This window comes from Panthera pardus, unplaced genomic scaffold, assembly GCF_024362965.1.
Source record: "Panthera pardus isolate Hobbes unplaced genomic scaffold, ASM2436296v1 HiC_scaffold_21, whole genome shotgun sequence".
Lineage (NCBI taxonomy): Eukaryota > Metazoa > Chordata > Mammalia > Carnivora > Felidae > Panthera > Panthera pardus.
The window spans coordinates 59251078-59277870 of record NW_026526777.1 but is presented as its reverse complement, the minus strand read 5'-3'; the positions used below and the strand labels follow the sequence as shown (position 1 = coordinate 59277870).

General features: G+C 38.4%; 1 long non-coding RNA gene across 2 annotated transcripts in view; it reads left to right on the top strand.

Annotated features, from left to right (window-relative positions):
* Positions 1–26793, top strand: part of LOC109261525 (uncharacterized) — a 265266-nt gene that overhangs the window by 78352 nt on the left and 160121 nt on the right. The window contains exons 2-3 of one of the 2 annotated variants that reach the window (XR_008424690.1): positions 23360–23396; positions 24289–24361. This is a non-coding gene — a long non-coding RNA (uncharacterized LOC109261525). The remainder of the gene's footprint in view (positions 1–23359; positions 23397–24288; positions 24362–26793) is intronic. The other variant, XR_008424689.1, reaches the window with a different exon arrangement.

Sequence of the window (26793 nt, the reverse complement as noted above, 5' to 3'; positions counted from 1 at the left end):
TCCATCTTTAAAACAGATCCTAACCTTTCAGCTGTCAACACCCCTTCACCAGCACTCTGGTCCAGCCACCAGTCCCACCTGTCTGATTTGCTGACACAGCCTCCTAACTTGTTTCCTGTTCCTAGTCTTGTGCCTCAATATTCCATTTGATCTAGAGCAGCCAAGGTAATCTTTCCAAAGTACACATCAGATCACATCAATCCAATCCCATACTTAAAACCTTAAAGTTTCCTCATCACACTTGGCATCAAGTTGCCTGCCTCCCCCCTGTACTCATCTGTGATGGAGCCCGACTGTGAGATCATACATAGACCTGAACTAGAATCAAGGGTTGGGTGCTCAACCGACTGAGCCGCCCAGGTGCCCTCGGCTTGTCTCAACACATTTGTTAATATATGGAATTTCTATGCACACTAAGATTTGCTTATTTCAAAAAAATTCTTAAAGTGCATCTCAACTGTGCATAACCACTTTTAGCATCTATTAATTAAATTTCCCTTTTAAATCGCAGCTCAATCGCTGTAGTCTACAGCATAAGAGTTTATAGTTTTAACACTTGTTACCAAGTAAGGTATCCAGTAATTTTGGGACTTTGAATTCTTTTAAAAAGACAGAACACTAAGTTAAAAGATAGTAATCTAGTCTTGCATATTCTGCATTCCGTAGCTACTGGTATTCTAAAATGAAATTTTAAGACTGTGGAGATTTGCTGTTTTCCAATACTTCTTTCAGGTATTTTTATTGCCCTCTTCCTAGTGAGCTCTTTCTAACTCTTTTGGTGGATATGAACGATTCCAGTTGCTTTCTATGTGCCTCCCTAAACTTCAGAGACTGGGAAGCAAACTCTTCGTGTCTGGGGTTCCCCTGTGGCTGAAGTCCCCAGTGTGACTGAAGGCCTGTCAATCAAAGTCAAAAGTGATGCAAAGTCCGAGCACCCGAATCTGCCACTTGTGCCAGCAAGCCTAACAGTGACAAAGCTCTCAGGGATTGACGGATTGCTTTGGAGGGTAAAAGGCAAGAATGTGGCATCTGGCTTGCTGATTCAGCTTGTAGCTCACACAGAGTGGCTCTAGAGTGGGAAGCGGTATTGAGAGTTTTCTGATAATACAGCCCCCTACTGTTAGCAGTGGCTCTGGAACTGGTACAGAAGCGAAGCACCAGTTACCTGGTTGTAGAAGAGACCGCAGCTCCCACGGTGGCCTGGTTCTTCAGTGTTGCTCTGACAGTATTTCTTAAAAATCCAGTATCATCTGTTTCTTTAGTTTCCCCAATGATTCTACACACCTTCTGAATCCTTTAATAAATATCTTTCTGCTTGAGTTGGATATAGTGGACTTCTTTCTCACTGAGCCTGACTGATTTTCTCTGATATGCACATTCTACTGAAAAGTGGAATTGGGGGGTGAGGGAACTCTATATATTCTTCTCTGGTAAATCATCAATTGAAAAGGCAAGAACAAAATCAGGAATGAAATAAACTTGGTGTTCACTGTTGTAGAAATAGTTTATCTCTTTGAGAGGCAGGTGACATCAGAAATGAACGATTTCACTTATCTAGCCGAGAAAACAGACACCTAATTAATTTTTTGGACGTGGACCTCTTACTATATAATTTTGATGACTTGTAAGAAAAATTCTGCAAGAAAACATTTAAAATGCGTGTCAAGAATTAAAGAATTTCTACATGGGAATCCATCCTGAAAAAATGCCAAAATGAGTGACTCACACAAAAAAGGAAGAGTACACGCAGATAATTCTGTTTCTATTTATTGTTTAGTACAGTTTTGATTAGGCAACCACAACTAAAATGCTCCTCAGCTAAGGATACCACCTTTTCATAAAAACAATTTCTGATGTTAAAAATGCTCTATTTGACAGCCAGTAGCTAAGAATACCTAGTTCCTACCTGACCAAACAGCATTTTAAGAAGTATTTGAGAATGCACATTCTTCCAAAATCACAGTCACAGATCATAGAAACTATAGCATCTAGGCACCACTCATAAATGGTAAACCATTCAGCGGAGGCTTCTTTCAAATAGGGACTTTTCCTGCAGATGACCTCCTGAAATGATTTAGAGCATGTGATAACGCTGGCATATAAAGAAGACTAACAGAGATGAAGGAGAAGAGAGGCCCCCCGGGATCAGGAGTGGCACAGTCACCGAGGCTCACAGACAGAAGTTCTTATACAAGCTCCTCCCAAAATGCTTTATGATGACAGTAAATGGTAAAAGTGCCATTTATGATTGTGATACCGAAAACTATCTGAGCGACAGGAAAGAAATAATAAATGAGTACAATAATTTTCAAAAACTCTATCTATAGAACAATTTTAAGTGAAAGATATTTTCCTTGGGCTATAGATAATCCGTCCCAGTAGTCAGAGCTACATATTAAATGTTCCAAAACAGAGCATTCCTACTTCCGAAGTCTCTATCTGGCCATGATTGCTGAAGCTAGTATCCATTCTATAATGCTTTAAAAGGAACTTGTATTTAAGCCATTCTTCAACAAAAGGAACCTGAACTCCTTGGAGAAATGGTTGATTCTTGGGCTGAGACAGGAAATGTACAAGATGAGCCTGAGCATCCTGTGGTGCCAGGAAGTAAGAAAGTACTCATAACAAAGCTGAGAACTAACAAGGACAGGGCTAAGGCAAAGAGACAAGGGAGTTGACCGAAAGAAGTTCAGTGGCAAAAGATGGAAGTTTGAGCAACAAAATAAATCAAGTAGTATTGAAACATCACCCAAAGTACAAAATAAATATCACAGGTCCATACTGATAAAAGTAGTTAAAAAAGTGGCGGAAAAGAATTCCAAACAATCATTCTACTACATGGAGGGGGATCAGAAACCTTCCCTTCTTAGGTGTGGGCTACACATAGTGAGTGACTTCCTTCCAAAGACTTCATGACGGAAATGGCACAAAAGTGTAACTTTACAGTGGAGAAACCTGACAAGAACTACCTCAGCTAAGTGATCAAGGCCAATATCAACAATTATTAATGTTGACAGTATATGCCATTGACATGGTGTGATAAAAACGTCACTTTGCCTCTGTGATCTTCCTCCAAGAACCCCAGTGTAATCATGAGTAATAAACCAGATAAATATCAATCAAGGGGATTCTAGGAATACTTGACCAGTGCTCCTCACAACTATCAAGGTCATCAAACAACAAGAGAAGCCTAAGAAACTGTCACAGCCAAGAGGAGCCTCAGGTGACTGATGACTGATGACTACATGTAATGTACTACTCTGGGCAGGACCCTGGGACAATGAATAATAAATAAGACAATAGGTAAAAATGTAAAAAATGTGAAAAAAGCAAGGATTTCAGATGATTAAAAACAGCACATTGACATATGTTCAAAAACTAGTCCAGGTCTGTGTCAGACATTAGCCCTAAACCTGAGGCTTCTGATAGACATTTGGTGATCAGTACACTGGGAATGGATAATTCTATCATATTCCAGTTATACTGAGATATAATTGATATTAAACACTGTATTAGTTAAAAGTGTACAGCATGATGGGGTAATATTTTTCTTGACTGACATGACTTTTATTATTTTGTCACTAATATGTTTCCAAACTGCTACAATTTCAGATTCAATCTTATTTCTTTATTTTACTTTATTGTTATTTTATTTTTTGTTTTTTTAATCTTTATTTTTGAGAGAAAGACAGGGCATGAGCGGGGGAGGGGCAGAGAGAGGGAGACACAGAATCGGAAGCAGGCTCCAGGCTCTGAGCTGTCAGCACAGAGCCTGACACAGAGCTCGAACTCATGGACTGCAAGATCGTGACCTGGGCCGAAGTTCGATGCTCAACTGACTGAGCCACCCAGGCGCCCCTTATTTCTTTTTTAAAAATGTTTATTTATTTTGTGAGAGAGACAGAGAAAGAGATTTCCCAAGTAAGCTTTGTGCTGACTGCATGGAGCCTTCTTGTGATCCTCTCTCTCCCTCTCTCTCTGCCCCTCCCCTGTTTGTGGTCTCTCTCAAAATAAATTAATTAAAAAAAAAAAGAGTTGGATGCTTAATGGACTGAGCCACCCCAATCTTATTTCTTAGTACAGCATTCATCAATTCCTTAGAAAGCATTCCTGGCTAAATTTCTCTACACAGAGGGAAATCATTCCCTTTTTGTGTGGGTTGTCTTGCCCAAGGCAGCACAGACCGCCACCAACTATGTCTGCCTGATTTTTACCCACTGGGAAGTAGGTGAGCATGTTTGCTTCCTATTCCCTCCCAGTGGTCAAGGCATCTTGGCCCAAACGACTTCTCCTTAAAGGTAATCTGTTTTTTTATTTGATGCTTTATAGTTCTTCCATAGTTCTTTCACCTGAGAATAGAGCAAACCTCAGGGTCCTACTCTCAGCTAACATGTTACCTGATGATATATTGTATATGCTTTCTGGGTCAAGGTGTTCAAACTTTTATAGCCAGTAATATAAGAGATTCACAGGAAACTTTAGTTATCCTCATGGATGATAAAACTTTTCCTCTAGCTATTTGCTACTTTGTTATTCTATTTCTGTGGGACTGAGGAACTACAAGCAGAAATCAGAAGCAGTGATCTAGTTGACAAATGTTTTGTGAAACGTAAGTCAGTGAATGTTGCATAGACTAGGTGGTACCTGCACATGTCCTGGGCCAGGTGAGCCCAGTTCCTTTGGGCTGGTCAAGCCCCGGCCCAGCAGTCAGACTATCCTCTGGCTCAGGCTAGGGAATGATGCTCAAGGAGAAATAGTGTCTTTAATGAATATTTTTGCTGATTTCAGGGTATATAAAGAGTGCAGGTTTTCCCCTTAGGGACACAGTGAGTCAGAATATGAAGCCTTCTGTCTCACTTTTCTATTTGAAAAAAAAATTCTTTTCTCTTTGCTTTTAAGAGCTGCATCTGGGATCTAGATGAGAATCTAGACTAGACTTGAGATTATTTTTAAATTAAGTTCACTATGCTTTTCTCAAACGATACTATCGTGCCATGTACCCTGAATATGTCTCATACATATTAAGCGATAGTAATGATGGATGCAGTTAGTCAAAAGCACACTCTCTGTCTCCTTACCCTCTCTTTTCAACCACATTTAGTGAGTGTCTGCCATGCACCAGGCCCTGCTTCCTAGGCTAGGGATGCAAACCTCAATGAAACAAATTTCTTATACTGATGAAGTTTGTAGTCTTGGGAAATCTACAGAAAGATAAACTCAGATTTTATTCTAAAGTAGTTCATATGATATGCCCCAAGTGGGGAAAAGTAAAAAAAAAAATATATCAAAAATTCTAAAACTTTTAGTTTAAAATTCAACACACAGACATGAATCAGAATGGTTAAATAAAAAATACTGAAAAAAAAAAACACCAAAAACACCAAATACTGTTCAGAATGCAGAGCAACTGGGTCACTCATACTTTGCTGCTGGGAATATAAACTGGTCCTCCCACTCTGGAAACATTTTGGCAGTTTCTTACTAAACTAAACGTGTAACTACCTCATGAGTCAGCAACTGTACTTTTGGCCTTTATCCCAAAGAAACGAAAACTCAGGTTCACACAGAAACTTGAACAGGAATTTTCATAGTCACTTTAATCAGTCCAGCTGTCTTTCAACAGTGGAATGTTAAATCAGACTGTAGTAGGTCTATACCATGGAGCACTAGTCAGCAAAAGACAAAAAAAAAAACAAATCATTGATACTTGCAGCAACTTGGATGAATCTCTAGGGAATTATGCTGGGTGAAAAAAAGCCAATACCAAAAGCTTATGTACTGTATATTTATATAGCATTTATACAGTATTCTTGAAAAGATAAAATTAGAGAAATGGAGAACAAGCTTAGTAGTTGCCAGAAGGGTAGGGTACAAGGAAGTACACTGGGAGGAAGGTGGGACAAGAGGGAAGTGGATGTGGGTATAAACAGGCAACAGGAGAGAGCATTGTAGTATTGAAGACGTTTAGTGTCTCAATTGTGGTGGCCCATACATGCACTTATACATGTAATAAAACTGCATAAAACTAAGCATACTAACACACATACAAGACAAGTACATTATATCAATGTAATATACTGGTTGTGACATTGTAGTATAGTTTCACAAAATGTTAACTACAGGGGAAACGAGGTAAAGGAAGCATGGGGTCTCTCTGTATTATTTCTTACAATTATGTGTGACTCTACAACTATCTCAATAAAAATTCTAATTTAAAAACGACAAAAATGGACTTCACGTTGTATTACAAAGCTATAGTCATCAAGACAGTATGGTACTGGCACAAAAACAGACACTGAGATCAATGGAACAGAATCGAGAACCCAGAAATGGACTCGCAAAAGTATGGCCAACTAATCATTGACAAAGTAGGAAAGAATATCAAATGGAATAAAGACAGTCTCTTCAGCAAGTGGTGCTGGGAAAACTGGACAGAGACCTGCAAAAAAATGAACCTGGACCACTTTCTTACACCATACACAAAAATAAACTCGAAATGGATGAAAGACCTAAATGTAACACAGGAACCCATCAACATCCCCGAGGAGAAAGTAGGCAAACACCTCTTTGACCTTGGCCGCATCAACTTTTTACTCAACACTTCTCTGGAAGCAAGGGAAACAAAATCAAAAATGAACTGGGACTTCATCAAAATAAAAAGCTTCTGCACAGCAAAGGAAACAATCAGCAAAACTAAAAGGTAACCAACGGAATGGGAGAAGATATTTGCAAATGACATATCAGATAAAGGGTTAGTATCCAAAATCTATAAAGAACTTAAACTCAACACCCAAAAAACAATCCAGTGAAGAAATGGGCAAAAGACATGAATAGACACTTCTCCAAAGAAGACATCCAGATGGTCAACCGACATGAAAAAATGCTCAACATCACTCATCATCAGGGAAATACAAATCAAACCACACTGAGATACCACCTCACACCCGTCAGAATAGCTAATATTAATAACTCAGGCAACAGATGTTGGCGAGGAATATGCGGAGAAAGAGGATCTCTTTTGCACTCCTGGTGGGAAATGCAAACGGGTGCAGCCACTCTGGAAAACAGTATGGAGGTTCCTCAAAAAATTAAAAATAGAACTACCCTATGACCCAGCAATTGCACTACTAGATATTGATACAAGGGATACAGGTATGCTGTTTCGAATATTTCAAAACACCCCAAAGTTTATGGCAGCATTATAAACAATAGCCAAAGTATGGAAAGAGCCCAAATATCCATCGATGGATGAATGGATAAAGAAGATATGGTCTATAAATACAATGGAGCATTTCTCGGCAATGAAAAAGAATGAAATCTTGCCATCTGCAACTATGTGGATGGAACTAGAGGATAATATGCTAAGTGAAATCAGAGAAAGACAAAAATCATATGACTTCACTCATATGAGGGCTTTAAGAGACAAAACAGATGAACATAAGGGAAGGGAAGCAAAAATATAAAAGCAGGCCGGGGACAAATCATAAGAGACTCTTAAATATGGAGAATAAACAGAGGGTTACTGGAGGGGTTCTGGAAATGGGTTCAATGGGTAGAGGCATTAATAAATATACTCCTGAAATCATTGTTGCACTACATGCTAACTAACTTGGATGTAAATTTAAAAAATAAATTAAATAAAACGGTAAAAAAATAAAATAAATATTTAATGTTAGTGACAGTTTTCAAATTTATTGATTTAAGTCTCTCAACAATAAAATTGATCATCACATTCTTTCAAAAAATAAAAATAATAAAAAAGACAAAAACACCCAAAATAACACAGCGTTAAATCTTTACTGAACACCTCTATATATTTCACTACCAAAACATGCCTGTGGGCTCTGCGTCAAGCAATAATTAAAATTACTATTGCTTCCATCATACACACATCTACCAACAAGACACAAGAAATAGTGAGATTCAAAGTGAGCATCTATCCAAGTAGTATCTTTCTATCACAACTTTTGTTTGGTAATAAAGCAGGTTTAAGCATCTATAATATTTACAGAGACTTAGAACCCAAGATGCTTATTCACAAAGGACATGATGGAACCTTCCCAGTCATGTCCTTCCGTGGTATTACGTGAGCTGCTTTCATGTACGGCTCAGGAAGGTCTAGGCGATGTGTCCCCATGTCTGAGGTAGAATGTGCACACGTGGACTCATCTCTTCCAGTTTTGACCCAAGTGGTAACAGTTTACTCTTAAAATATATGAGTAATAGTTCCATGCAGTGATATCTGACAAGAAGTGATTTCCTTCCATCGTTTTCCTTTTTGTACTTTTCTTCCTTACTTCACATTTGAAATCCACTTTTCCACAACTTTGTACCTGTTTTGTTTTTTAAATTATCACTTCCATGTCTAACCTTACAAAGAAAAAAAAACAAACTTTCTACAGAATCTCATGCACAATAGGTAGCATGGCATGAAGGCTTAACAACAGCAAGTAGTAACACTTGGCCCTATTGGTTCTGTTATCATTCATTCCCAACGAAAAACCCTCTGAGTCCTTTAACTACTACTCACACAGCTACGAAAAGCAAGAGGTGTGACACTGAAATGTTCAGTAACGTTTACTTTTTTCCTTCATCAAGCGGTCTGAGCAACACTCTGATTGAAAAGATGACTTTGGTTCAAAAATGTGTTTTGGGGGAGGGGCACCTGGGTGGGTCAGTTGGTTAAGTGTCTGACTCTTGATTTCAACTCAGGTCATGATATCATGGTTTGTGGTTAAAGCCCTGTGTTGGCTCTGTGCTGGCAGTGCAGAGCCTGCCTGGGATTCTCTCTCTCTCTTTCTCTCTCTGCTCCTCCCCCACTCTCTCTCTCAAAAAAAAATGTTTTAGGGGAGCATGGCTGACTCAGTAGAACATGTGACTCTTGATCTCAGAGTGATGAGTTCAAGTTCCGAGTTGGACATGGAGCTTAAAAAAAAACCTAAATAAAAATGTTTTAGACATCATAAGACAGTGTTATTCATATTAATTTTTCCAAACACAGACTGTGACTACAGACTGTTTCAGACACAAGTTTCAACATTCGGGTTCTTTACAAGTGGAGCTGACAGTAACTTACTTGTATTTCAAATAAAAAGTCATAACTTTTGTTTTTTCTATTACCTGTACCAGTGCAGGTTTCCATTCTAGTGAACAAGAATAACCATTCTTATGCTCTAGCCAGTGGTTCTATATGATCACTGTTTCAGTGAGCTACAGAATGTGAAACAACTTAGCTGCTATATTTATAAAATCAAATTACTCTATGCCCTTATTTGCCTATGCCTTTAAAAAGGCTCAAAGTCGGGGCGCCTGGGTGGCTCGGTTGGGTGTCCAACTTCTGTGCAAGTCATGATCTCACGGTCCATGAGTTCAAGCCCGGTGTTGGGCTCTGTGCTGACAGTTCAGAGCCTGGAGCCTGCTTCGGATTCTGTGTCTCCCTCTCTCTGACCTTCCCCCGTTCATGCTCTCTCTCTCTCTCTCAAAAATAAACGTTAAAAAATAAAAAAAGGCTCAAAGTCAAATGGACCTGGTTTTGAGTTCTACCTTAGCCTGAGACGAGACTTCAGCCTCTTACCTTTTCAGAAGACTACTGAGCAAGAGGTACACTCACACGCACATCTCCAACTTGCTAGCCTTTTCCATTAGTGCAGTGCTGAGTGCCACCAGCAGGTACTACACGGATAGTTTATGTGCTTTCTTTCATTAGTTCCTCAACAAACAAAAACACAAGCACTTGGCATATCGTAAATTTCCAACCAAATTATCTTCTCCCCACCGAGTTCATAGTCAAATTGAAATGTTGCATAGAATGAATGAAGACAATTATAGTTTGCTGACATTATTTGGGCTAGGAACAAAATGTTTCATGACCTGAACTTAAAGAAGTAGTATAAAAAAGCCTAGAAGAGGGGTGGCTGGTTGGCTCAGCTTGGTCATGAATTTGAGCCCCACCCTGGGTACAGAGATTACTTAAATAAATAAATAATTTTCAAAAGAGACTAAAAAAAGGGTGCCTGGGTGACTCAGCTGGTTAAGAATTGGACTTTTGGTTTTGGCTCTGGTTATGATCTTGCAGTTTCGTGAGTTGGAGCCCATATTGGGCGTTGAGCTGACAGTGCAGAGCCTGCTTGGGATTCACAATCTCCCTCTCTCTCTGCCCGTCTCCCACTCACGCTGTCTTTGTCTCTCTCAAAATAAGTAAATAAATTAAGATAAATAAATAAATAAATAAATAGAAGATAACATACAAAATGATTATACATATGGTGGAATTAGAACAATTTTTCTATTTGTGCAAAATTTGAAACTTTCTATAGTGTCACTATATTGCTTTTATCATTTAAGGTTACACTAAAAATACTAATGGACCAGGCTGTCACTTGCATGGTCTTATTACTTCATGCACAAACAGTGAAAGTGTGCAGTGTTGAGCAATGCTGTTTGTATTTTGAGTTTTGCCAAGCCTAGCCTATGCTTGGGTACCATGTGTTAACTCAAATTTCAGAGCAGGCAAAACTTTGTCGTTTGTTTGAAAAAGATGGTATGGTAGTTCGACTGGGTATTTCACTATCAGGAGAGTCAATCACATTATAGAACATGTCAAAATGGAATTAAAAGGTAAATAGCTGTTGTAGTATGTAATGAAAAAAGTTGTGAAAAAATATTTCCTACCCCTTGATATTTTTCTAAAAATAGTCCATTCCAAATAGTTTAACTCAAAATATGTTCTATTTGGGTGTTGGGGAGGGGTATGTGTGTGCAGAATTCTCTTTTACATCTGTAACTCCTGCAAAAATATCTGGCAGTACATTCAGTTCTGTGTCTTAAAACCTCACAGGGCCAATTTAAAAATAATATTATAAATGCTCATGGTTATCATCACTTAACTAATCTAAAGCAATAAAACTGTTGGCCCTTTAGTCTTCTCATATCATCCCAAGTTAACGGCCGAATTCTGGCCTCTGGTCTCATTATTAAGACTTTGTCACAGAGTAAATTTCATATAAACCAAGGAGCTGTTTTTCACTGGCTTTCCAGAAAATAGGCTACAAGTATCAAAGAAAACTGCATTTTGATTCTCTGAATTTTTGACGAATTGTGAACTCTGAAAAATCAAACAAAAATTATTCATCAATTCTTCAATCCTTTTTTTTATTAAAATTTTTTTTACATTTATTTATTTTTGAGAGATAGAGACAGAGTGTGAACAGGAGAGGGGGAGAAAGAGAGGGAGACACAGAATCTGAAGTAGGCTCCAGGCTCTGAGCTGTCAACACAGAGCCCATACGGGGCTCAAACCCATGAACCGTGATATCATGACCCGAGCCAAAGTTGGACGCTTAACCGACTGAGCCACCCAGATGCCCCTATTCTTCATTCTTTTTGTGTATTCTATGCAAATAAAATCTAAGTCTGTTTTCGAGACACAAATTTCCTTTTTCACCATTTGCCTGATATATTTATTGTGATGATTTGTGAATCCAGTAGTCTTCTGTGCTACTTTTTACTCTAAAAATATGCAGACATAGGTGCTTTTAAAATTCATTAACTAATTCATGAAGTATGCAATATTAGGAGATAAGACCTAAGTTATTATAAACAAACGCCTACATTTTAAGAGTTGCTTGTAAATTAACCCTAATATAGGTTTTCCTTAAAATCTGTTGTTATAACTAAGTTCAAAGCCTTAAATCAAAGACTGTGTCCTTCATTCTCCCAGTATTACCAGGCCCTGGGGCAGTTCTGGTCTGGATTCTGCCCCCGAGAGGAGCAAAGACTTGGGCTCATACTTACCCTCTACCACCCAGGACCTACATGAGCTTCAGCAGTTTGAGTGCTGGGAAATTTTGGCACTCTCACTGGGGTGAGCCTTGGTCTCTTTATGACTCCCTCCCTTCCTATGGAGCCCCTCATTCCTCCTGCCTCCCCCTTCCCTGAGGATGCTTGGGGTTTGTCACATTTTCGCTCTTATTAGTCTGTAGGTCTCCCATTAAGGTCTCATTTCAGACTACAGCACTGTGTCTTCCTCCCACTGGTTACAGTTTTCTATTTTTTTACTTCGAAGTGCTAATAAATGGACTTGATCTATACTCCACACGAATAAGAACCACATAGGCCACACAGGTTCACCCAAGTGCAGGGGGTTACAGGTCAAATGACATTTGCCGAATAAGAAATTAGTCATCTTTTCTGTAGAAAACTTAGCCCATACGTACCTCTCAAGGTTGGATATGTGAGCCATGATGACACGTGTAGATAAATAACAGAAGCTACATTTCCTCTCAAGTTCTACCCCTCTGGAAAGATCAGGTCTACACTCATCAGAAGGCAGCTCCAAATCGCCCTTGGTAAGTACAGTGTTACATGTACAATCAGTAATGATATTCCACAGCAATCTAAAGCCCACAAAGCACTTTACACATTTCTTCAACACTATAAAACAATGTGTAAATGTGTAATAAAAATATTGTTCTCTCTGCTTAATAGTGAGAAAACTAAAGCTCAAGCAGTAATTAAGCTGCCCCGTGTCATAAGACCATGTAGAGTACCAGAGCTGGCACTGGAATTTAGGGACTTTAAATAAAAATGCTATTCTTTCCCACCCATCTCTATTGCTTTTCTCAGGATGTACATTAAAATGCGTTCATCCATATTTTTATACTATTTACACTTTTTCATCAAGTGATTTCCATTTGCTCTGGTGTGTTCATTCTCTCACTTGCAAACCGGAAGTCCCAGTATAAAATTTGTGATTTTTACCTTACTTTGGTTCACAAATTTGTACCTTCTGTATCATTTTGTAGTGCAACATATTTGAGAGAAAAAGTATGAAGAAAAATCCCACTGTTTGTAAATTTCACATAATTTTACCACATGAGACAGTAGCTATTTTATCTGAAAATTAATACATTAAGTCCTGTAATTTTACACAATCTTTTCTGTATGTAGTTCAAAAACACATAAGCATACATTTGTACCAAGTATTATTTTGATGTGTAGGGTGGGAAGTTGAAACTCTAGTAGAGAGTGGCTGAAAATTCTCTTACCCTTCAAAGGAAATACAAGACATAAAAAATTATCTATTTGTATAGGTCATGGGTTGGCAAACTATGACCTATGGGACAAATACTGCCTGTCACCTATCTCTGTAGATAAAATTTTATTGGAACACTGCAATGTTCATCTGTTTACATATTGTGTGCCTATGGCTGCTTTCACACTACAATAGCTGAGTTGAGTAACAGAAACTGTGGTATGGCTTACCAAGCCTAAAATACTGTGTTTGCTAACTCCTGGTCTGCATAAATGAAAAAAAATTAAGACCTAGTGTGGGGCAGGCATCTCATCTTTGTTATCTCATTTAATTTCTAAACAAACCTGTGAGTTAAGTGATAGCTGAGTACCTATTATCAGAGTAACACATGTAATTACTAAATCTCTAATATTGTCATACTCTCTTCTGGGGAGAAAGTGGAAGGAGAGAGGGGAAGAATCAAGGACAATTTCTTCTTAGGAGACCTATTCATGCTGGGATCCTATGAGAGGTGGCTGTATCTCTTCAAACAGCTGCTCGCTTAAAGAATCTTAACACTCAGGGCACCTGGGTGGCTCAGTTGAGTGGCTGAGTTGAGGTCATCTCACGGTCCATGAGTTCGAGCCCGGTGTTGGGCTCTGTGCTGACAGTTCAGAGCCTGGAGCTTGCTTCAGATTCTTTATCTCCCTCTATCTCTGCCCCTCCCCAGCTTGTGCTGTCTCTCTCTCTCTCTCTCTCAAAAATAAACATTAAAAAAAATCTTAGCCCTATATTTTCATGACTTAATCATTCAGTGCTTTTCAAAAGCCTAAGCTCTTTTTTGCATATAAATTAAGTTTAAAAAGAGGATATATTTTCTACTTTCTAATGAGACTGATCTAGGAAGTAGCTGAGCCCCACACATTCTTGGCCAGTATTAGAACACTGGCTAAATTGTTTTTTACTTTAATCCCCAAACAAAGCACACATGAATTCAAATAAACACTGTCCATTCAAATATTTTCCATTTCCATATCTCTAGATAGAAATTAATATATAATTAATAAATATAATGTAAATAATATATATTCATTTCTATTTTATTTCTACATTTCTATATTTAACTTTTTAGAAATCATTTAAATAGAAATATGTATAGACAGACATATATATTTTTTCACTTCTATCTAGCTATTAATGATTCCTAAAAAGTTAAATTTTGCCTTTAGTCAAAGTTCAACTTGTGAAAATCTAAAGCAATATGAACAGTTTTATTTAACTTATTCAGAAATGGTTAGGTAAATTATATTCCACCCCTATGGGATGATGATTCTTTGCTGTGACTAGAGGAAAAACAAATTCTCCACCCAATTTTTAAGATGCTGATGGGAAAACATTCTAGCTCTCTCCAAAATGTCATCCAAGGAAGCAAAATCTGTGAAGGATGGCTAGTTTAATAGGGAAAATTATGTATATTTTTGAGTTCCTTGCTTGTTTTCAAGGATGGACCTCAGGGAGTTCCTGTATTTTAACAGAGCCATTCTAAATCACATCCCATGACAGACTGAGTTCAGGTAAACAGTCAGTGGTATCGTAACAAAATCTGTTTCCATCGGAAGCCCTTTATCCTGCCTAAGAGACCTGTACACTAATAGGCGGCCCAGGCTAACATTAACCAGTTACAGCTGGTTAAATACTATAAAAAAAACTGATGAAAACACAAACACTAAATCTCTACCCCACTTCAGCCAGGACGTCAAGCCTGCACAAAGACAAGCCTTTCCAAATATTCTCTGTGAATGAACTGGCTGGGCCTGGCTTTCTGAAGTTGTTTACTGAACATTGTGTGCAAGGACTCACTGAGCACTGAGGTGGGGGAGGGCAGGAATCCCTTGATCTATTAGTGCAAAAAGCCAACTTTCCAGATGATCTTGGATTTAGTTCTAAAATAAACAGCGGACAGAGAAAATTTTCAACAGCAGGGCTAAAGTACTTTGAGCCAAATCTTACACACAGAAATACACACTTTGAATACTTAGGTTTTGTTATGAAAATTTATCATTAAAGCTGATATAAACTGATGCCTTATCAGATATTCTAAATTCTTAAGTAACTGTAAATAATTTCTTATCGAGTTACTTTCCAAGAGGAAGCAAACTTTTGATGAAGAAATTATCACTATTTTAATTCTTTATACAAGCAAAAATGTCCAGACTTTTAGTTAGCGCAAGAAGGGATCATGGTGATTTTCTCCAATCTTGTCATCTCACAAAGGGATCATCTGGGGCTCCAAGGACCCTTAGCCTGCCTGCCTTAGACCACACTGCTTGGTGGCATAAAAACCTGGGTATCCTGGCACCCCAAACTGTTTCTCTATTCCATCTTGTACTAGATGTGGCTAAATGAACACAGCCAAGAATAAAATGAACAGAGAGCCTGGTGTACTTCATAACATCATGGGTTTTGACCTGAGTCTTTTAATGTATGAGGTTATTTGCAATGTCAACTGAAAATTTAGGAAGTTTCTTTGGCACTTCTTCACGGTCTTGAATAGGCTGAAAGTGTCATTCAATAAATATTCTGCTGGATAAAACTGTTTTGCCTTGGATGTGCAGGGCTGATGATGTTTGTGTCAGAGGCATTAATCTGCAGTGCAGATGGTAATTCATATGTCATCAACACCCTTCCCCAGAACTCCAGTCCTGTACTTCCATCTGCCTGTGTGACATCCCACTAGGGTGTCCTGTCATCACCTCCATTTCTACATTCTGCTGAGGCACTCATGCAAATTAATGTCAGACACCAAACCACAGATCCAGGAAGCTCAGAGAACACCACACAAGAAAAATGCCAAAAAGCCCACGAAAACCCAAAAAACAAAACCCTAAAACCCTGCACATCTTCATATTATTTCCAAATCACAGCAAATGAAGATAAAGAAAAAATCCTTAAAACAGCCAGAGGGGGTACAAAATAAATAAAAAAAAAAAACTTTACATATCGATGAAAAAAGCTAAGAATTATACCTAAAGTCTACCTGAGAAACTGCTCAAGCAAGAAGAGAGTTAAATGAAATATTTACAGAGTTGAAAGGAAAATAACCCACCAACCTAGAATTATGTACTCCGTAAAATTATCTTTCACAAGTGAAGGAGAAACAAGACTTTCTCAAACAAAGAAAAACTGGAGTATTTGTAGCCAGTAGACCTACCTTGTAAGAAATTGTAAAATAGATTCTTCAGAAAGAAGGAATATAGGTGGGAAACTTGGATCCTTAGGGAAAGGAAGGAACACCAAGAAAGAAGTTAAAAAAATTATGTTAATTCTTAATTAATCTAACAGATAACAGTATGTTCAAATTAATTACAAAAACAATGTATTCAATGATATATGTTTATATATATCACATGTATATGTATATATTATATATATGCTCATGTTTGCTTATAGATAAGTGAAGTGAATGACAGCAAAAAAGGAATTAGGATTATTTTCTTATGAGCTACTCACACTATCTCTGAAGTGCTCCAAGTTATTTCATAGTAGACTTGTATTTTTTGTAAATGTATACTGCAAATTCTTGGGCTATCACTAAAATTTTTTTTTAATTAAAAAAAGTATAACTGGTATGCTAAGAGAAACAAAGGGAATCATATAAAATGCTCAAAAAAAATAAAAAACAGAAAAACAATGGATATACTAGATATGTATACCAAATATGTGCTCTCCAGATGTTTGCAACTGGAATGCCTGGTTGGTTGTTCAACTGGAAGTGGGGCCACAGGCAGAAGAATGTGTGAACAAGGCATCTGCCTCTGGGCAGGGCTAGAGCGGACTAGTCCCAGCTCTGCAAGCAGCTCCCTCCAAGCCCTGGACAAGTCCTCTCTCCTCTCAAGGACTCAGTTTCCACATGTGGAGAAGGTGCGTCCTTGGAGGTCCCACCCATGTCAGTCTAGTTTGGATTATTGCCCGCGGGGTGAGGGAGGGTGGGGTGGGTATACTTTGCCCCTGGTGACCAGAGGTATGGGCCTGCATCCTCTCTCTTGGGAGCAGCCGAGTTTGGGGCATGGAATGAGCTTTCTGCCTGACATGAGGCCAAGGCCATCGCCTGATCAGAGGGACCTGTGTGGCATCCCCCTTGGTGTCTCAGGGGGGCAGGGACAGAACCTTGCAAATTTGGGCAAAAGGCCTCTAGCGTCCATTGACTCCGGATCTGCAGTCAGAAGGCACAGCTTACAGTAGTGAGTTGGTGGCCGATTCTGAATTCTGTATTTCTTGGGGCACATCTTTTCAGGAATCAGAACTTCCATTTACTGGGGGCTACTCTGTGCCGTACCCTGTGTGAACAGGTAACTTTCTGAGGTGAGTGAGATGGTCCCCACTTTACAGAGAAACCGAGCTTGGAGGGGAGGCGTGAGTTGCTCGAGCTCACAGCGGACAGGGTGCGGAGCCAGGGACTTCACCCCCAGGTCTGTCTGACATCAGAGCCAGGCTTTTACCTGGCATAACCCAAACTTGTCCATCCACGTCTACACAGCACGGCAATGTCAGCATGTGTGGTGCCATGATTTGCATCGCACGGATGTGAAAACTGGCCCAGAGAGAATAAATGATGTCCCAAGGGCAGAGAACCAGTAAAGGACAAGTTCAGGTCTTCTGTTTGTCAGCCCTTTGTTCAGCACGGGTGCCCCCTGAGGGCATGGCCACAAGCCCATGTCCCACAAAGCCGACTTCCTCTCTCCTTCCCTTTCTCTGCCCACCTCTTTGGGGAGCATCTTCCCCCAGTAGCACAGAGCCAGGCTCCAATGGAGTGGCGTAGGGAAGCTCTTTGCCTAGAAATCAAGGAGTCAAGTCAACTTTTCCTTCTCTCCATTTTCTGGGTTCAGAGGAGCCACATCCCTGCCTGTCACAGCCTTTCCCAGAGACACCTCCCACCCTTCTTTCTGGAACTGTTGGCTTAACAGTCAGTTGCTTTTTTATTTTTTCTATTTAAAAATATTTTTAATGTTTTTATTTCTTTTTGAAGGAGAAAGAGAGACAGAGCATGAGCGGGGAGGAACAGGGAGAGGGAGACCCAGAATTCGAAGCAGGCTCCAGGTTCTAAGCTGTCAGCACATGAACTGAGATCATGACCTGAGCCAAAGCTGGACACTAGTGCACTGTACCATCTGAAAAGTAGAAAGTTTTAACTTTGTAGACTGTTACCAAAGAACTTCTGTAAGTTAGTTTTGGAAGTTACAGGAAAGTCAAAGATAGAAGAGACAGAGTTTTGATCATTAAGGTGCTCATAAAAGAATAGAGCTGTCCCTGCGGTTTTTGAAAGAGAAAACTTTCTGTGGTTTTTAAAAGTAATTTTCAAAGGAATTCATTTTTATTCATGTCCATTTGTTCACTTCACAAGTAACTCTTAAGTGCCTGTTAGCTACTGTTATCCTGTTGTTGTAGAATACAAATATTCAAAAACCAGTTTCTGCACCACAGGAGTTTGTTGTTATCACTGTCTTTTGTATTATTTACTCTATTTAGTGCTTCCTAGGTGCCATAGTCTCGTGGAGCTTATAATTATCGTTTTCGTTTTGTATTGGCATTTGTTCCAGTTACCGTAAGTTCCCGGTGAGGAATCCGAGTTTTCAAAGACGGGGTAGAATCTATGGTAAGCGTGCAGAGTGAGTAGTTCAATTTGCCAGGTAGAGAGGCAGAAGGACAAACATTTGTATGTTTGACAATGTTTGTAAACTGTCACGATTACGTTTTTGGCGGAGTACACAGCAGTGCAGAGGTGAAGGTGTACGAGTGAACTTAGCAGGATTTAAGAGCAGCTGGGTTTTGCAGGTAGAAAACGCGTGCTATGGCAAATGTTGGGAATGAGGTGAATACCTAGGTAAGACAAGCTTATGGAAGTTTGTTAGTGCTATAGAAAGGAGTGGATCTTACCCGATAGGCCTTGGGACATTTCTTCGGTAAAATGCTTTTAGCGGCAAATAATAGGTGACTTCTAACAGTGACTAAAACAGTAGGAACCAGAAATGTTTTGATGGTTCAGTGATGTCATCAGGATCCCAGTCATCTCTTGTTCAGTTTTGCAATTGCTGGTATTTTTATTTCTCCTTTCCAGGGTGGCTAATTAGCAATAGCTCCAGGTATCATATTCTCACATGGCAACATCAAGTGGGTGGGAAGGACTGCTTTTCTTTAGGTGTTTCTTTTCACTAGGAAGAGGCTTGCAGTAGACCTCCTCTAACATTTTAAAGACTAGGTAACATCACAGAGTCCTAAACTGGTCTCTGGTAAATCAGGTACTGTGATTAGCTTAGAGTAATCCTTTCTGTTTTTGAAACCAGGGTGAGGCCACCTTCTTTGTGTATGGAGACAATAAATATCCAAATAAATTTGTGATTCTCTAGCAAGAAGAATATGGAATGGCTCTTAGGGAGGGAGCCAGCAGTATTTGATGCAGGGATTTTGGAGAATTTGAAGCAGAAGACTAATAAGATTAGATTTGAGTTAGGACACTCTGGTTATGGCATAAAATACAGATCACCAAGCCTTTTTCCTAAAGAGTCAGTGAATATTTTAGGTGATGTGGTCTCTCAGCTCTGCCCTTGTAGTGTGAAAACAGCCACAGCAATATGTAAGTGAAGACAAGGGACTATGCCCCAATAAAACACTGTTATAGAACCAGATGGAAGGTTTGATTTGGCCTGTGGCCGTAGTTTTCTGAACTCTCAAGAGACTGGGAGGCAAAGGAAGCTGTTGTTTTCTTAGCCTAGTATTAATCCTTTGTGAAATTGTCAGTTGTGTGGATTGAAAACGTCAGGGATTTCAATTTATTCCATTAATTTCTTCTCCTGGGCCTCGTGTTTTTCTCATTTGTTTTGGTTAATTTTTTTGTTCATTTTAGAAATAACAATATTTGGTGGCTTTTTTTTTTCCTGCGAAAATCATCAGTTAAGAACTCATGTTTGACTAGGGCAGTGGCAGGGGAAAGATAAAGCAGAGACCGAAAGAGTATAGTTAATACGAATTTGTGATTCCTGAATATAAAAAGTTATGGGGTGAGAGAGAACTCTCAGAAGATTCAGAGGTTTCCAGGTTGTGTGCCAGCCTTTAAACTGGACATGAAGAATGAGTCGGACTTTGTCAGATGAACAGAGGATAGCCGCAGGAATGAGGACACATTAATTATGACTTTTTGATTATTTTGGCAATAATTGCCCTTAATAGGTGAACTATATTTTTAATTTTCTAAGAAATTAAGGAAACGAAACAAACAGAAAACTATAATCATTTGTATGTTTTTATCCTGGGTCTGATAGTTCTGTTTTTTCTAGAACAATCCCTGTTACTTCTTTTGATTCTGATCTTCCAGAAAAATGAACTAAGTCCTAGTTTGTTGGAGTAAATTAACTGATTTTTCATATTTGAGAGGAACTTGTATATGGTAGAACATAGTGGCAACCACTAGGATTCTTTATTTTTTCTGAAAAAAATAGGATTTTTGCTTGTTTCACACTTTCTGACATCATGATTTCATCTATTCCTTTTAAACCTTTCTTCAAATGGATAAGTAGAAATGTAGGAATTTTCAAGGCAAATTCCAAGAAAAAGAGTTTCCAAGAAAGGTGTTCTGTGACATAACCTTCTGACTGTAACCACGTATAAGACATCAACCCCAATAATAAAAATTTCATATTACACAGTGGTGTTAAAGACACCTCAACGTCATCCAGATTTGATTATTGACTAGAAGCACTCCCAGACCTCAGCATATAGTTGTACTCATGCCTGTGGATTGGTATGGGGACAGACTAGAAAGGCCAATCAGCACAGAGAAAAGGTGCATTGGGTGAAGTCCAGAGGAGACCAAGCGCAGGCTTCCAGGAATCCTTTCTCTATGGAGTTAGCAGGATGTACTGAATTCCTCCAGCATGAAATTAGGACAGCACAAGTGAAATGTTGTCTGCCAGTACGAGGCTTATGGATACTCAGTGCCCGAGGTTTTCATCAAATGCTAATCACATAGGCATCTTCTTCGCATGTCCCAAAATTCCAGGTTTCAGAAAGGAAATCAAGTGTACGGCCATAAGCACATTGATTGTACCAGCACTTAAGCACAGTGAACTACTCTTAACCAGCTAGGAAATGGTGGGAACCTTCCTTAAATCCAAGATCCCAGGGAACAACCAAGCGCCAGTCATTCGAGTAGGATGTTCCGAGGGTAGCCGTCTTTGGCTTGCTGGATGAAACATTTTCTGCATAGGAATTATAACACTGACGTCATTTTTGTTGGTGTCTTCCAATTTTCTTTTACCAGCAAGTAATATGGTTACCATGGTACTGGTTTCCGTTTCATCATCCATATGTAGATATTTGTACAAAAATTACTAGGGTAATATTAGGTCATTATAATCTTTTTTTTATGTGATTAAGCTTTCATTATGATTCTTAGATACGATCAACATAATGATTTTTGATTTAAAATTAGAATAAAATCTCTTCATTATATGGAAAACCCAGGTTTGATTCCTATAGTGCTGCACCCCTGTTTATATATGATATTGGATCATATTCATCAATTGTTTTCTTGCCTAAGTATACGAATAACTTTTGTATTTTTTTATTAAGTTTTATGTATTTTCATATACCTCCATATGGGAGCCAGTACCCCTATTGTTTTACTTTGATCTCTATCTTAATTTTCAAGGTGACTCTATCATGCATTCATATATGCTAACAGTAGCTTCAATGGGTACCATATTTTGTTGTTTTTGTTGTTTTATACATTTAATAAGCTTTATTTTTTACAGCAGTTTTAAGTTCACTGTAAAATATACTAGAAATTACAGAGAGTCTCCATATACCCTACCATGCACGCGTACACGGCTAGCCTCCCCTGTTCTCAAATCTTGCACGACATTGGCCCATTTTTAGTAGTATTTTTTTTCAGTTCCTTGGTTTAGTTTTGAGCAAAGGAGCTTGCATGCATGTAAGCAACCAAGGGGCAGAGGCAGAGGGAGAAAAGAATCCTGTGCTGTCAGCATAGAGCCTGATGGAGGACTTGATCCCACGAACTGTGAGATCATGACCGGAGCTCAGATCCAGAGTTGGACGCTGAACCAACTGAGCCACCCAGACAGCCTGAAAACAGTGGTGCATTTTATATGGACACTAACTCAACATTTTCAGGCAAAGTCTCTAATTTGCATTAGTGTTCATCCTTGGTGTTATACATTCTATGAGTTTTAACAAATGGGTATCCACCTTTTGGATGTGAATCCACCTTTGTGGTATCGTGTGAAAGAGTTTCACTGCCTTAAAAGTCCTCTGTGCTGTGCCCCTTTATCCCTACATTCCCCCCAACCCTTACCTCCGTAGTCTTGCTCTTTCCAGAGTGTCATATAGTAAGAATCACACAGTGGATATCTTTGATTGTTTAAAAAATTAAAATTCCCCAGTAATTGAATGTAGGCATTCAAGATATTCTCTTCCCTTTGGTTTTTTTTTTGTTTGTTTTTTGTTTTTTGTTTTTTGTTTTTTTGTGTTTTTTTTTTTTTGCTCATCAGTAGAGGATCTGTGATATATGCCTTCCATGAAAAAAAGCATGATTGCTCTAGATGTGTGTCACCTAATGGGGAGGATTGAGAAAAATGACATCATGAACCACTACATAGCACTCACATTGGGATTATCCACTTCTGTGATGTGCAGTGGGTGTAGATAGATTATCTAGCAATGGAAGGGGACAGTTTCAAGAGGTTATATCTTTATCAAACTGGAATGCCAAATTTTTCTTACCTAACTTGCCATTGGAAATAAGGCCAGGGAGAGTCTGTTTGCTATGGTTTGGTCATGCTGCATAGTACAATAGCTATAGAGCTCATTTTGTGAGGGGTTCTTTCATACTAAAACTGAACAGTCTCTACTAAATGGCTGGGGAAGTTCTGCTGTGTTACAGCAAAATAAAGATACTCTCTTTCAACTCCAATAGTGGAAGTCCAGAAAATCCATGCTAGTTTCAGTTTGACATTGTCAGCTCATGATAATCATTCTCCTAACGATAACTTTTCCTCCAGTGTCAGAGTCAGTCATTGATGGCAATTGTAAGCATCAGTTCACCCTTAGGTGTCAAATTCCGATAAAACCCATTCTTGCTTTTGGTCAATAAAGAGGAGAAAGTAAGATTTCTTTGTACTTTAAGCCTACCAATCGTATAATTACCATTCAGTGTAGTGTGCTTTCCAGTTGTGGTCCCAAAGGAATACTCTTCAACAAATGGTTAGCCATACACTTGTATTTTCCTCAAATTTTCGATTGTTGATTTAACATGTATTTTGCTTTCTTCTTTAGGAGCAGATAAGAATGTTGAGGAAGACTCTATAACCAGGTAGGATTTTTATGGATTGTAAAAATGACATTTTTGGGGCACATGGGGGGCTCAGTCGGGTAAGTGTGTGACTCTTGATTTCACCTCAGGTTTGTGAGTTCAAGCCCCACGTCGGGTTTTGCGCTGACAGCCTCCTTGGGATATCTTTCCCTCTTCCTATGTGCAGTCACTCTCAAAGTATAAAGGAATGAAATGAAATGAAACGGAAAATTAAATGAAAGGAAATGAAATGAATGAACTGAAAATTATGTGCGTCCTAAGGGAAAACAGAGAACATTAGCAGTTGTTGAGTGTCCTAACCTGGACTAGACACTATATCCTATGCATAACATCTGTTCAGTTATATAGTCATTGCATAGCTTTGCAAAGTAGCTGTGTTTTTGTAGCCTACTTTTTATTACTTTTGCAACTGTGTTTCAGGGAGGTTGATTAATCGCCCATGATTGCATAGTTAATGAGTAGCTGATGGGTTTGCCTGTCAGCTTGTGTAGCTTTCACATCCATTCTCTGGTTCCTCAGCAGCACTGAGATGAAGATCCGGATCCTAGGGCAGATCAACTCAGAATGTCAAAGGTAAAGTCGGAATTCTAATTTAGGGTTTTCTTAAAAACCTAGGTTAGTCCAACCATTTGCCCTTATATGTTGGACCACTAGTGCTAACAAAAGTAATTAGTGCAGTGGTAACTAGTCCCTTGTTTTTACCATCATTAGGAACTCTGGATGTTACTATTACTGGAATTAAAATAAAACTTAATCAAAAAACCAGACTCCAACTGTTAATTATACCAAGAAACTTCGTGGAATAAACAGATAGGTGACCTTTCCCTTAACTTTTTAATGTTTGTTTTTAAATGAATGAAAATATTTTCGTTGTATTTTTTTTGCTCTAAAGGCTTTCCGACAAACCTGGTGCTGATGATTCATGGTCTACATCATGTAGCCAAGTCTTAGATTTTGTTACCAAGGTAAAGTACCCTCCTGTGAAACTCACTTTCCTGCTCTGAATTGAGTTTTCTCCCTTATTTACTCTGAACATTTAAGACGAGACTGAGTTTCATCACTTTATGTGTGTCATGGAAAGTTAGAAAGAACAAACTACTTTACGGGTATGTGGCGCGTTAAATATTTTGTTTTATTTTGTTTTATTGTACTTGGAAAATCCTACAGGGGAAGGCTGAAAAATGGGCTGGAAAATATATGACCGTCAAATTTTATTGGCAAAAACTTTCCCATAATGGAGGAAATATGACATTTGGTTAAGGATCAGGCTTCTTACTGTGGTAGTAATATGACTGGTAATACTCATGACTAAATAAAATCTTATTGGATCCAAGTATCTATTGTAGGTTGCCCCCTGCCCCGGGCAAGTTTCATCTTGGTGAGATACAGGGTTTTCCTTTGGTACTATACTTTTTTCTACATTTAGACGAAAATAATATTAGAAAAGGTAGAAATTTAGAGGTTTACATTATTTCTCAACATTTACCTTACACAGGTGTACCCCTGTAGTTTTGAAATAACTCCATGTAGAATAAGTTAAAATGGTGCATCTCCCCGAAGACTACGTATTTTGCTGAAAAGAGTAGCTCTATGAGCAGAGGCTCTTCATAGACAAGTTGTCAAATTTCTTATTTCAGAAGTATTTCCTACTGTAGCTTTGAAAACTATCTCCTCCTAGTCCTTGTGTCAGATTCTAAAATTTTAAGTTTCAGACATCTGATATTTATTTCAGTATTCATTTCAAAGCCCCTAAATCATGATAAGCTCCTGGAGGTTAGGAAACAAACTTGTTTGACTCCTGGAGCTGCTAGAATAAAGTGTTCCTTGGAAGAAGCAATATCATAGTTTTTGAATGTGAATAAATGAGTAGGGAAATGGAATTCCATAGAATTGAATTTGAAAAGTAATGAAAAACGCATGATATATCACAGTTAAATATGTGAATTTAAAAAGTAAGGCTTCAGTTTATTTTCTGTTTTAGTGTTTAACATGTATAAGCGCAAATGAATTCTAATGAGGACATGAGGAGTTACATAAGAAAGGTTACAGTATATTTTTAGTATCCTCCCTTTTTGAGCTTAGAATTGCAGAGAAAAAGTCTTCAGCCTTTGTTTGTTTAACCCCATCTGTGTCCCATTACATTTCTTCCTAGAATTCTCATTCCCAATTCTTTCTCCAGAGTGAAAGTTGATGTGTTAGGAACCTTTCTTTTTCTGTTCTTTTGTTAGTCTAGTAATTATAGTTTTTCGGAAGTGATAGATGCCAGTAATTGAAAAATTTATTTATAGTGAAAAAAATTAAATTCTTTATTACAGTATTTATAACCAGATAACTTTAGAGTGATTAACGTCAGTATTATTAGGGATAGACTGTGAATCAAAGCCTCTCTTTTACGTATACATGATATATAGATAGATAGATAGTTATAGATATATAGATATATAGATAGAGATATGTATAGATATTGATAATACCCAGAGATATACACATAAATTTCCATATATATACACACACATATATATACATATATACACGTATATATACATATACATATATATACACACATATATATATACACATATATACACATATATCTTTAAAAGGCTTAAAAGAGACTATTGTTCATAGTGTATTCCCAATCCTACTTATGTACCTGTTGAAAAATGTATGTTGTTTCCACTTACCTTATTTTGCTCCCATTTTTCCTTTTCTTTTTGGTCTTAAGCTCATGCTTCATTGATTTGTCATGTGTTTTTTTTTCCTTTTTCCCCTCTTGTCCCCCATGATTTTTAAGGTTTATTTTATTTTTTAAAGTTTACTTATTTTTGAGACAGAGAGGGACACAGAGTGCAAGTGGGATAGGGGCAGAGACAGAGGTAGACAGAATCCAAAGCAGGCTACAGGCTCTGAGCTGTCAACACAGAGCTTAATGTGGGGCTGAAACCCACAAACCGTGAGATCATGACTCATGAGCTGAAGGTGGACGCTGAGCTGACTAAGCCACCTATGTGTTCCCCCCACCAGGCTCCTTTTTAATGAATTACCCCTACCCTAATATATCCTTGCAGAAAACCTTTCTTTAGTGTCTGTTCTTTTAGTACATCATTTTCTGTCAACTCCATTGTCAACATATTGGTTATGGAAATCTATTGTCTGTGTGTAGTTTTCATCCATGACTCATTGCCTCACAAGGCTTATTATTCTTTTTTTCTCTTTATTAGAAGCAGCTGGGCTAAATTCTTTTGTAATGTTTGTTTTTCTCTTGGAAAGGGAGGGAGAGAGAGAAAGAATGAGAAAGTGCTCGTTGTTTGATCTCAAATATGCAAGGTATGATCTAAGACCTTTTATATTTTGGAGGGCTGTTTTGTGACACAGGATGTCATTTATATTGGAGAAT